Genomic DNA, 13,638 nt, shown 5'->3' on the forward strand with positions numbered 1-13,638 from the left:
TGTTCAACTAAGTCGCTATCCTTACTCCTCACCAATGTTACAACGCACTTTGAAAAATTACGCACTTTGAAAAAAAATTTCAAAGTGCGTTAATTTTGGGACCACGTTAACGCACTTGGAAAAATTTTACTTTTTTTTCAAAGCGCGTTAACATCGACCATATTAACGCACTTTAAAAAAAAAATTTGCACGACTTGGTCAATATTCTTGCAAATTTAAGGTATGATAAATAATTATTTGAACCTGGTTTAATACTTTTTCAGTGATGATGTCACTTCAGGCTCTGAGATATAGACGTTTTAAAGATTTTTAGGGGTTGTTTCCTTCCCGACAGTTCTCGTAAATGTTATAAAGGGTAATAGGTCTTTTATAAATGATTGCATAATTTCGTTCCTTTTTTATTTAATCCATTCTGTAATAAGTTCAGTGGATGAAGGGGTCGATATGTGACTTAAAGCATGGCTTTTTTTTTTGGGGGGGGGAGGGGGGAGCAATTATGATTTTTCTCTACCATGAAAATTCTCTCTCTCTCTCTCTCTCTCTCTCTCTCTCTCTCTCTATATATATATATATATATATATATATATCATATTCAATATGAACATACGCTAGACTGATTAATTTGATAGTAATTAAATAAAACATTAGCCACAATACTCATTCGACTGGAACTCTTAAATTTTTTATATCATAATAAGGCTAGATATAATTATATCAAATTAAAAAAAAATCTAAGATTCTGGTATATAATATTTGCCCTGTCCGTCCGTCTGTCTAGCTGTTTGTCCGCAAAAAACTTTAACCTTGTCCGTAACTTTTGATTGCTCTGAACATCCCAGGGAGGTCCAAGACCCCCCCCCCCCCGCGTGAACTACCTCCATGTAAATGAGTTTTCTAACAAACTTGCCATGTGTAGGGGACCAACATTTTTGTTTTTTACATATTTTTTCAAAGTGCTTTAAGTGCGTACATGGCTAAAGATTATGATGTACACTATTAACGCACTTTGAAAATTTTTTTCAAATTAGTGCGTTGATTTGGTCCCAAATTCACCCCCGTTTGAAAAAAAATTTCAAAGTGCGTTGATTTGGTCCGAAAATTAACGCACTTTGAAAAAAATTTTTCAAAGTGCGTAATTTTTTCAAAGTGCGTTGCCACACACCAAATTATTACCTGTTGTGAAGGAGAAACTTCAAACGTACTGTGCCACTTGGTGTAAATCAAATATGAATTCTTAAAAACTCCGAAGAAGGCTTGGAAAATCACAAAACTTTTCAAAAGTCAATATCTTCAAAACATATGACTTTTCAACACTTTATGCAACCTTTCCTTACGATGAAATATCACTTGTAACATTGTTTTTTGACATCATAGACATCTGCTTTTCGTAAATTTTCATATCTTGAGTTTGGTCATCTACAAAACTACTTTGTTGAAAATAAGTTTTATTCTACACGCAAAGACTCTGAAGTTGATATTAAAAATGTTGGTGTTCTGCATTGACAACGTATATAACCTTTATAGACCAGGACCCAAGACCATAACCTGAGAACAAACTTAAGTCAGAATTTCAAATTGGTATAACTATTGGAATAATTTTGAAAATGAAACAAAATTTTCATCATGTGTTGTATTTGTATATCGATAAAACTAATTCGCAAAATCTAAAACATTTTCATTAAATTAAACTCAAGATAAAAATCAAAATTATGACTCAACCCTGTTCTCAGTTTGTGGTCTTGTGGCCAGGCCTTTCTATAATCTGTTGTAATTCCGATTGAGAGTAATTGTGCTCATTTATTAGCCGACCTGTTTTTATATTCTTATGAAGCAGAATGTACATGTTTCAAACACTCACTGTGGCCTTCAACTCGACATTAATATTTTAGATATATCAATTTTTAATAGTTATTTTTTATTCATAAGTCAACTCAATATACACGAAAAGATAAAAAAAAAAAAAAAAGCTCCATATTAAGGCCAAAAAAGGCGTTATTAGACCTTTCGAAATGGCAGTCTTATTTCTAATTTAAAAAGTGGCTAGATAAAGAACATTATTAATCCAACAAGTGACAGATGTTCCAGAAAAAAAAAACTCACTTCATTTTTTAGAGTCTTTTGAAATGAGGAAAATTATTTGAAACCCCATTGTATTTGTAATCATACATATGTGTGTGTATTGCTGTGCATGCATGTATGACTGATGCTAATGTGTATGTTGTAATAGATGAGTCAATGAACTGAATTATTATTTAAAACTGGGATCAATAACCTGAATTCTTATACATTAACTTTGACACTTTATGTTTCTACACTGAGTGTGTCCTCTCCCCCGTCTCTATACCAGTGTCGTTTTGCTTAGTGTTCTAGTCTTTGGATGTAAATCTGGCATTTTCAGATATCATGTTGCACATAGCATCGATAATTTTTGGTGTCCCTACAAATTTCAACCGACCAGTTTGACTTTTTTTTAACTCTCCTTTTTTACTTTTGAATTTCTGAACCAATTTGAAAACTATACAGCGTTAAAGACTATTCTTTCCACATATAAAAATCATATCTTTAATATGAGTTCTCCGGCGATTTACGTAAAGAAGCACTGTTTTCACTTACGCTCTCATTTTCATCTTCTTGGCAGAGATCATTTTAAACAGTTTTCAGCTCAGTGTAGTGACCATGCATACTTTAAAAGTGATTTTCTTTGCAAGGACAATGGGTTTTCTGTGATTAGGAGCTCTTTAATTGAACGTTTCAACTGTAAAAAAAAAATTAATTAAATAGATCTACATTTACTATGATATACTGCTTGTTGCATTATTTATTGAACGACCCTCGTATACATGTATTTTATTTCTTAAATAAAATCTGCAACATGACTACTTTTTAAAAACTATCTTCTATACATGGTACAGTTTCTCTTCGCTTGTTTTAAGCTGCATTTGATATTGGAAAAGAGTATCCAAATTATTCTTTATTAACACAACTATAACAAAATATAGGGTCATTTGAATTGCTTTTAGTGGTTCCCTCTGAGTAAATACATGTAATACGTGAGTTATAAATAACATAAGTCATATATCAATGGACTTTGATGTAGACATTAGAAGATATGTTGTATTTCTATATGGATATCCAGAAAAATAATTTATTAAATGTAGAAAATCATATATTTTTCATACCTTTGAGGGAAAAGGCCATCTTTTTCTTGATTTGCTCTTTTTTGGGATGCAGAATTTAATTCTAAAAACTGTCCGTACACAAATCGAATAGCCCCCTAATTTGTACGATCTCAGGCCTCTCGATTCACACAATCACACTGAAGGCAAAAATTTAGAATATATAATGAATATAAACATATATATTATGAATATAAACGTACATATATAGTGGAACAGGATTTTTCAATTTGTTTTCATTGATGCAATGCACCAGTAAATTTATGAAGAAAAAAAATCCTGTTTCACGCGCAGTTTTATTCAAAGGCTAAACTATGGTATTATAGAAAATGTGAAAAAATCTTTTTAGTACCAACATAACTCTAGAACAAATGACAATATATTGCTTCCCGTTGACTTATTAATTTGTGGTTATGAAATATTTCATGAACGCTTTAGAAAAACTCTGTTCATCGTTTAATTAGAATGTACATTTACGAGTCACTAGGCATCTAGAACAGATATCTACGAATGTAATACCACGAATTTTAATTTTTATTATGCTCTCTGACCCAGTGTTCTTGTCATCAATCTTCTAATGAAGCTTTTATAATTAACCTATCGTCAGAGTAATAAAAACACAAAGTTAGGAGATTCCCACGAGATTAAATTTTTAAGGTTTGAAGAATCGAAGTGACGTCAGGGGGAGGGGATATATATGTGGTTTCGGCGTAAAAATCATAAATTAAAGCTATATATATGCCGTATCTGAGATAAAAAAAAATAAAAATATGAGATTAAGTGTAGATAAACATGATATATGTTATTTACGTTCAAATTAAAATTTTCACCAATTTTGAACTTGAATAATCTCATGTTTCCATAGTTAAATTGATTTTAAACCGTGTCCGTAATTAAATGCGGACTCGGTAAATAAATCGGTTATTGTTTTAAATTTCTAATATCTTTGAAACGTGATTGATTTAAATTAAGTAATTTACAGGAAAGTCCTATCTTTATATAAAGTAATAAAACAAATAGAAAGATCTTTTTAATTTTAGTTAGTCTGAACATATGAAAAATACGCCATATATGACTTTAAAGATAGTAAGAGAAAAAAAGATTAATTTTTTTTCTTAAGTTCAATAAAAGATGAAATGTGACGATAACGAACAGTGATCAATGTCCAAAGCCCATTTAAACAATACAAATTATGGGTAGAACCATCAGGGACCTCTGAAAACAGATATGGGATCAGGTGCCTTTTTTATGTTTGGATTTTTTTTCAACAAATTATATTAACTGAGTGACGTAACAGCCATAGATACAATGTGCGAAAAAATGCGTCGTGCATGTCGTTTTGAACTGACAGTGTCCAAAACCAACTGAAGCTGGTTTCAGAAGAGGAAAAATGGCAGTTATTGTTGCAACAAAGAATGTGTAAAATGCTTTACATAAAGCTAAAAAATCTTTATGCCTCAATTTTCTTGCGAAATTTTCACCTTAACAAAATTATCCATATGCATCCCTGGCTTTCCGTTTACCGCATTTTTGTGGAATGTGATTTCATCAAGGAAAAAGGACATTGGGTAAAAAACAAGCATTCTGAGAGTATTGCATTAACAATACTAGTCCCCTACCGGCAAGTGTAATCTGGTTCCCGCTAAAAATTGAAAATGCCATAATTCTTTCAAAAATCAATGAAGCGGGACGAAATGTGAACTTGATCTATAAGTAATCAAGGTTAAGTCACATGCCAAAAATCAGCTCAGTATCAATATCTGCAAGCGTTTAGAAAAAAATTGCGGAAAACCTTAAAAAATTAAAAAGGTTGTAATTCCGCCAAAAATCATTGAAGCGGACCGAAATATAAACTTGATCTGTAACTCATTAAGATACACTCACATACCAAAAATCAGCTCAATATCTGCAAGCGTTTAGAAAAAAAGTGCAGAAAACCAAGTGGGACAGACAAACGGACGGACAGACTCAGAGGAAACCTATAGTCCCCTCCGGTTTCACCGGTAGGGGACTAATAAGAACATGAGAGAACAAGATGTATTTTTAAAACACTGATGCCCCTGTTTGGCAGCTTATGGCGAAGGTAAAAGTTTTCCAAATGCAAGTCAAACTCCAAGGCCAAGAGATCAAAAATGTTGTTACCCAAAGAAGGACTTGTGTCAGTGGATATACTTCTTAAATATGACCATTCAAAAGTTATGATCAAGGTTAATGTTTTGGATCAACTCCAAGGTCAAGGTCAAAGGGTCAAAGTTAATGGTATGCAGAGAAAGACCTTGTTATAAGAAATACAACATGCAAAATACAAAAGCCCTAGCACCAACTGTTCAGAAGTTATGGCGAAGGTTAAAGCTTTTGAAAAGAAGGTCAAACTCCAAGATACTGTAAAAGTGGTTATTTACGCGTGGGGGAAATTTACACTACTTACGCGGTAAGCTTAGAACCGCGTAAAATACCCCCGCGCGTATGGTCACAAAATTTCAAACTTCTGGAATCATTCTAGATCACGACTTATACTGTAAGACCGGTCGAACCAGTCATATATTAATCGTGGTATTGAAGGCACGTGAGTAAATAAATACATCACAAACAGTTATGAAAACGTAACTGTTCTTTTTTTTTTTAATTGTGCAATGAAAAATGCATCTTCATATTAAATATTTTAAAGCAACGTCACGCAATTAAAGCTTAAAAACATCGATACTCATTTTCATTTCCTTTGTATGTACCTCTTAATTTCAAATAATTAGTCCAAAATGTTACACAAACTCAGAGTCACTAAAAACATACCTATTGAATTAATTGCCAACACTCGCCGCGCAGATACAGGTAAGTATATCCCACTTTGAAGTTTGAGCTTGCGTAAATAATTACAATAAAGCGTACACCAGTTGTTCACACTTCACCGCTTTTGACTGTGCAGATCGCCGTTATATTTAGTAATCCAACAGTATAAATTCTTTTTGTTTAGTTTGTTTGTAATTATTTCTATTTTTTTTTTTCTTATTCATGCGTGTTAACTACTTGACCTTTTCAAAGGGGAACAACTCGATGTTAGTAAACGATGGCCGCGTAAATTTTTCTCAGTAACTCGTGCGACCGCGTATATTACACCCACGCGTAATGTTTGATGGTCACAAACGCGTACTTAACAACCAGTGTAAATAACCACTTTTACAGTAAAGGTCAAAATTTTAAGTATCCAAAGGAAGATCTTGTCACAAGGAATGTACCTGTGAAATGTGAAAGCCCATGTACTTGCTGTTCAAAAGTTATGGCCAAGGTTAAAATTTTTTTAGTATTGGGTCAAACTCCAAGGTCAAAAGGTAAAAAATATTTACACCCATGAAAATGTTTTGTCATGATGAATACACATGTGAACTATGAAAGCCCTAGTACTAACTGTTCAAAAGTTATGGCCAAGATTAAAATTGGGTAAAATTTTGCAAAAGTGGGTCAAACTCCAAGGACAAGGTCAAGAAGTCAAATAAGTTGGTATCCCAAAAAAGGTCTTGTCACAAGGAATACACATGTGAAATATCATAGCCATAGCTCAAACCAATTAAAAGTTATGGACAAGGTTAAAGTTTTTGTCGACATACAGCTATAAAACAGGCAAACAGACAGACGGACAGACAGGGCAAAAACTATAAATACTATAATAAAAGCTATAAATCTTCGATTACGGGGGCATAAAAACAGAAAAAAAACTATAAAAGATTTTATCTAATCTATCGAATATATTTATATTTAATTGCACAACAGATTGTTGAAATATTTTTAAAATTGCATTATTTCAAAGAAACATAATAAACTATATGAACAATAACTAACTTTACTCACAAAGAAATAACCAAATTATAATGCATTCGTACATAACAGTAGCGAAACGTAGACTACATGTATTATATTTAATCGGCCTTTAGTATCCAGTTATCAGTAAATGTTCATTATCATTTATATTCACACATTTACAACATACTCTGTCATCAACCAGTATAGTACAAAGGTAAATAAGAAAGGGTGGATATATCTCTCCATAATATGGAAATAAATATCAAGAAAATTTTTGGAGTAAAACGTGGACTTAACGGTGCATCGCCTTGGATTACGGGCGCCCTCTATGCGCCAGATGATAGGGTTATACTGACCGATAGTAACAATCCCAGAATTCTTCTGTATGATGAGGAAGGCAACATCCTTAACGAAATTATGCTACAGGGAAACCCACGTGATATGGTTCTCCTTGATGATAATCAGCTTGTAATAACTTTACCCGATGAATTAATGATCCAGTTCTTCAATTTGGACAACCTGAAGGTGTTTAAATCTGTACATATAGGGTATGAGTGTTTTGGGATAACTCGAATTGGAGAGGTGCTTGTTGTAGCGTGTGGAACCCACCTCACAACACTAGACAAGACTGGAGCTATCCTTAAAACAACGGCAGTTCGAGATTGTTCTGCGAGGTACATTTGCGCAGACGACAACGAAAATGTTTATTTTACAGGATGGAAAACTGACACCATTCATAGCATTTCCCCATCCGGAAAATATTCCATAATGTTCGGAGATTCATCACCAAAGTACTGCCGAGATTTAAAGATACACGACCAAAGTTTGCTAGTCGTTGGTCGCTGGTCTCATAACATCTGCAGATTCACTTTGGATGGGGAACAAAAAGAAATAGTAATGTCAAAGGCAGACGGCTTAGATTTACCACTGGCTTTAACGTTATCCAAGAACAAACAGAAAACCTTTCTGGTTACCAACAACAACGGAAGGTCTGTAATCATATGTGAAATGATCCATCCACAAGATGAAGAAGAAACACAACCGTTAGAAGGAGTGTTCGAAGAACAACGGGAAAAGGACGAAGAAGAAAAAATGGAATCACTATAGTTTTCAACATTATGTTTGAATTAATTCATTCTATTAACACCGTTGCCTATATTCATTAAAAATAATTTTATCATATTGTTTCATCTTAATCTACAAATAAATAATCTTTCCAAGCAGGCATTTGGTGATTTTCAGTGTTTCTTGTATGGAGAATATGATCATACTGTACGAAAAAGTGGGTAGGTGGGGGGTAGTCTTTGAATGAAAAATTGACAACTAAATTAATAACGAAAGAATATTCTTAAAAAGGGGGGCAGCCCCTGTCCCTATGTAATACTGGCCTGCCGAGTATCGGTGTCATTTTGTGCATATACTTGAAATACTCGAGTTAACAATGTAATACTTTCATATAATGAGAAACACTTGTTAAAAATACTATTACCCTGTGAAGCCTTGGCCTCCAGTGTGATAGAGCGTAGTACTTATTACTTCACGACGGGTGATAAAAAATATGGACTGTGCAGAATTTATGCGAGCACGATTACTGATAGATGTAGTTGTATAGAACATTCAGAATAATACAGGATAAGAAATACTGCATGTATTTGAGAGTATTGAAAATTTTCACCCCCTGGAAAACCATTTCCAATATCAGCTGCGCCTCGTTTGAGAATGATTTTCTTGAAATAAAAATGTTCAATGTTACCCTAAAATTTATGAGGGATTCTACTTGTAACCAGAATCGTGGCTTCGTGTTAACATTACGAATCAGTCAGGTTATGAGTGTACCTCTGATGTTAAAGGGAAAGAAATTCATGGAACGCCACCCGACGACTGTATACGCGTTCGTTCGGAAGTTTTTTTTTTCTGTTGATCATATTATATGTAATATTTGGTGTATGTTGATTTCTAATGAGAAATTGTAAATATGCTAGGAAAAACACTGTTTGTTGCAGAATATAGAATCATTTGTTGTGCATCAAGAGAATCAATTAAATTGCGTTTACGTTTGTTCGTTACGTACTGCATGGGTTATTAATTTTATTTTAAGGAGGGATTCTTGTCTGGTTTCTAACTAGATGAAATATTCAAAGTATATTTGCTTATATGTGTTAAATATTTAGATGTAAGAGATTTAAAAGATCATTTTTTTTCCTCATCATAATTGCACAACTTTAAATAGAAATGGTAAACTGAGTTTGACATCTAGCAAGGACTATATTTTTGGCGGAACGACGGCGTATGAAAATATCTTCTTTCCTGCTTCTCAAAATTACTATAGAAGAATGAATTAAGTTAAAATTTTTAAACAATCAAAGACTAAAAGAAAATTTCAAATGTAAGTAAAATTAATAATAATTGACTGAAGTTTTAAAATATATCAAATAATATGATTTTCCAAACAAACTACAATTTCGTTAACTTTTAAAAGCTTCCAATCTAAGTACATATTTGAGCCAAAAATCCGTAAAAAGTGTTTTTTCTCTCTTAGTAAACTTGTTTTTATATTAATTTGTATCTTAATATGACTACATTACCATATGTGAAAATAAGAGAAATTTAAATATACGAGGCATATAAAAATAACCAAAATTTAAGAAAAATAGAGGAAATTCGGATTAGCCAATATCTATTTTACTCAAATTATCTGTCAATTTGGTAGTATGATCTGATAGATCCCATATGGTAATATCCTTTTATGCAAAAAGATAAACATTTAATCTTTTGAAATAAAAGTAGGCATCGCATGATTGGCAACGGTATTTTTTTGTTCTTAAGGTCAAGGAAAAAGATAATGACCTTGACCTGACCTTGCTTTTAAAATAAAACGGTCAAATTTAATATAATTGATAACATCACTTAATGATAATGTCTTCTTAAATCTATGAAAATTTCATTAAATTTTAAATACAAGAAATATGAGAGGAATCCCTCCTTAAGTGGTTCGTCTTGTTTTTATGTATTGACCGTTATGCAAATAGAACCAATCTAATTGCATTTACGTTTGTTCGTTACGTACTGCGCTGTTAATTTTACTTTTACGCATATTTGTTATTTTAGAAAGGTCTTCATTATGCGTTGAGGTTCATGAATACTATAAGAGAGGTAACTCTAAATGGAATATATGTCTACTATTCCTTTATAAATTTGTCAAGTTGAAATGTATTTTTGTCCAATTTTCCTCCACAAGCTATGCTAAAATTGTTCGCATTTTACTTTAAAATGCAATAATTTTCTTTTACAAAAACATAAACGTAAAGAAACATTTTCTATGATTGACCAGAGGGACTATGAACCTTAATGTCACTGATTAAGTTTTTATGGTCATTGGAACTATGGTAATTGTCTTTTTTTTTTTAATTTGTATAGTATTTTTGTACTTTACCCGCTCAAATAATTCCGTCTCAATCTCATTTCAGAAAAGGGCACTTCTTTTAAGGCCGGTTTACACTGTAATACATGTCGTATACAACTTGTCGTATACAACTTTTGTAATATATTCCTTACATGTATACATGGTAAAACAGGTTTACAATCCATTCTATTGCTATTTATATTAAACAAACGAAACGCCCCTTTGAAGAAGTACAGTTTTCTTTTTTCATTTTGTGAACATAGAAGCACAGGAAGAGGAAGAAAGTTATTTTAATGTGCATTTTGATAATTCCATTTGTAATCACTGCTGTACCCGCAAAGAAGATCTAGAGGTATGCCATGGGTCAGACAATGGATCGGGAGGAGGGATCACTATGGTGCATATCATGCTCATGTTAAAGAACTAACTCCTATTTTAAGATTTTCTAGAAATTTTTTGCGAATAGATATATGGCAGATTTTGATGATCTTCTTAGATCACTTGCTAGATTCCTTGATAATCTACCTTAACTGGAAAAAAAAATTAAATATATTTGGGGATGTATATACATGTACATGTATGGCAATATATCATCTCTTCTGTTCTTTGATATGCATATATGTATCTTTCCAGTTTCTTGACTATTATTATAACATATACAATATGTATATTCAGTATATCTCTTGTAGATGCATTTATCAATGATTATACAATTAAGCACTGCTCATTATATTTAAGATCAGGTTTGTTCTATCATTTGGATCTTCCTCCTTCTTTTGTTTCATGTTTGTAAATCTTTTTTGCTCCTCCGGGGGCCCAAATTGGATAAATAAAATCCTGCATCTTGTATCTTCTGGACGTATAGTGTCCCCATTTATAAAAAAGCGGAACACATTAATGAGAGATTCAATTTTACCAGCAGAACTTTTGCTCTTACACTGCGTTTTTTTTTTTTTTTTTTTTTTTAATTTTTTTTTATGGCCACTGGTAATATAAAATTAACCGTCTATTTGAAAAACATTTAAGGAGGAATGCTACATATGCACCAATTTTTTATTTGATGGATCTTCAAAACATCCATTTTAAACTAAGGTTTTAGCATTGAAAGATTGATATTCGCTCTTAATTATTTTATAAGATTTGTTTCATATTTTTCAGCGAAAATGTAACCAAAAAAAAAAAAAACATTTAAAATTTGAACAAGCCATAACTCAGGTACATATACACGTATAAAAATGTTGAAGTATTCTTTTATAAAATTGAATTGATTAGTGAAGCATTAATAGATCACCCAAATCCCAGACCACCGATTGGCCAGAGAGAGAGAGAGAGTCTCATACGACTTGCTGTACAGAATAGAGACACGCTCTATTCGAACGCGCGGAATATATGACTCCGGAGAGGTTTAAATTCCGTGTAATAGCGCCGTACACACGGTAGCATTTTGCTGCATACGACAAGGTTTATACAGCTTGCTTTACCGTGTAAACTGGCCTTTACAAAGAAATAACTTAATCATAGTTCATGCGTAGATAGTAGCAAAACGTAGACTACCTGCATAATACAGTAAAAAGTTATTAGTGCGAAAATGATGATTATCATATATTTCCATTTCTATTTGTTTTCTCTGTGATAACTCTTTGAAAGTTAGGAGAGTTGATTTCTTGATCATTCTAACGGAATGCAAATTTCGCCAAGCGAAAGGTCAGGAGCTAAGAAGGCCTAATATGCATGTAATTCTCGTGCGGATATCTTTGTGTCTGACTCTAAGGAGGCCTAATATGCATGTAATTCTTTGTGTTTGACGTCAGTGGGCGGGGACTATTGAAATTGACATGTGAGGCCTCGTGTAATTTAAATCTACAATTTTAAAATCTAAATTTACAATTTTATTTCACAATGAAATGGAAATATAAGGAATCTCTGTCAAGTTAGTAGAGTATGCCAGGGACATCAACGATAGTGAGAAACGTGGGATAATTTATGCATAACGGGCTTCGCCCGTTATGCAAATTATCCCACGTTTCCAACTATCGTTGATGCCCTGGCATACTCTACTAACTAGACAGTGATTCTTTAATTATACTCACACTTTTATAATGCACTCTATCATTCACTAGTAAGGTAAAGAGGTAAATATATCTCTAAATACAGTAAGCTCACTTATAAGGGACTCGGATATAAAGATATCTCGGTTATAATGTAGAATTTGAATCTCCCCGGCCAAATCCTTTATAAATCTTGGCTACAAGAATGTGTGTTAGGAACTCGGAAACTCAAGCCAAAACGAACAGCATTTTTCTTAGCCAAATCTTAATTCTTACTTAATAGTGAATTTTGACTATCTAAGATATAAAATAAATCATCCATAAGAAAGAAATTTTTCCGAAGGTTTATTCTGTTTTATAATGAAATATAGAGATAACAAACATTATTATATGATTGGATTATTCCCATCTCCCGGATTGGCTGAGATCCAACAATGTTAGAAAAATACTACGTTATATTGATCTTGCACGTGACCTTCCAGGTCAATATAAGGAATTATTTATTCTACATTGGACCAAAAATAGATAGGGAAATTCCAAATTGATGCAAATAGTTTTGGAAAGTTATTTCACTTGCACCTGACTTCCACTCATGTGAACATCACATTAAGCCACATAGATTCTTGGGTGAGGGGTGGGGTGGGGGATTGGTTTTAGGAGGCCTGCCCCTCTCCCCACCTTTTGAGAATGTAAAGTTTTAATTTAAATTTTAAGGATAAAAAATTTAAATGAAAGCCCCCTCCCCTCGTTTATGGACCTTTACATCCAACTAAATAAAATTTTGAATGGGTAGAATTCTTTTCCTTTTTGGAGGGGGGGGGGGGGCTAGTCAAAGATGGCATGGATTTCATAATGAGTATGTGTCATTTAATCATTGAATCATATAATAAAACAATTATTGCTGTTTTTTCGGTCACTACGATGATTTAGCAACCTTCGAAGTACAATATTCACTCCTCCTATTGTACTCCTCAGGTGTCTAAATCATCGTAGTGACCTCAAAAACCAGCAATAATTGTATAATATTCAAGCTCAAAGTCTATTTAAACAATACAAATCGGGAGCAGAGCAAACACGCACCTCCAATAACATCATCCCCGGCGTGAAAATGTTTAATCAACTGTGTACATGTATATACATATATTATGTTGATCGTATGTGTTTTTATTTTAAATTAAATACATGTAACTTGTTTATCATGAAATATTTAAATATT

At 32.8% G+C, this 13,638-nt stretch overlaps 1 long non-coding RNA gene across 1 annotated transcript in view; it reads right to left on the reverse strand.

Moving 5' to 3' along the window:
* Positions 1 to 13,638, reverse strand: part of LOC133197603 (uncharacterized) — a 149,033-nt gene that overhangs the window by 13,850 nt on the left and 121,545 nt on the right. The gene's annotated exons all lie outside the window — the stretch shown is intronic.

The sequence above is a fragment of the Saccostrea echinata genome, unplaced genomic scaffold (assembly GCF_033153115.1).
Source record: "Saccostrea echinata isolate AGI-Se365-2 ecotype Australia unplaced genomic scaffold, CSIRO_AGI_Sech_v1 ptg000030l, whole genome shotgun sequence".
NCBI classification, from domain to species: Eukaryota; Metazoa; Mollusca; class Bivalvia; order Ostreida; family Ostreidae; genus Saccostrea; species Saccostrea echinata.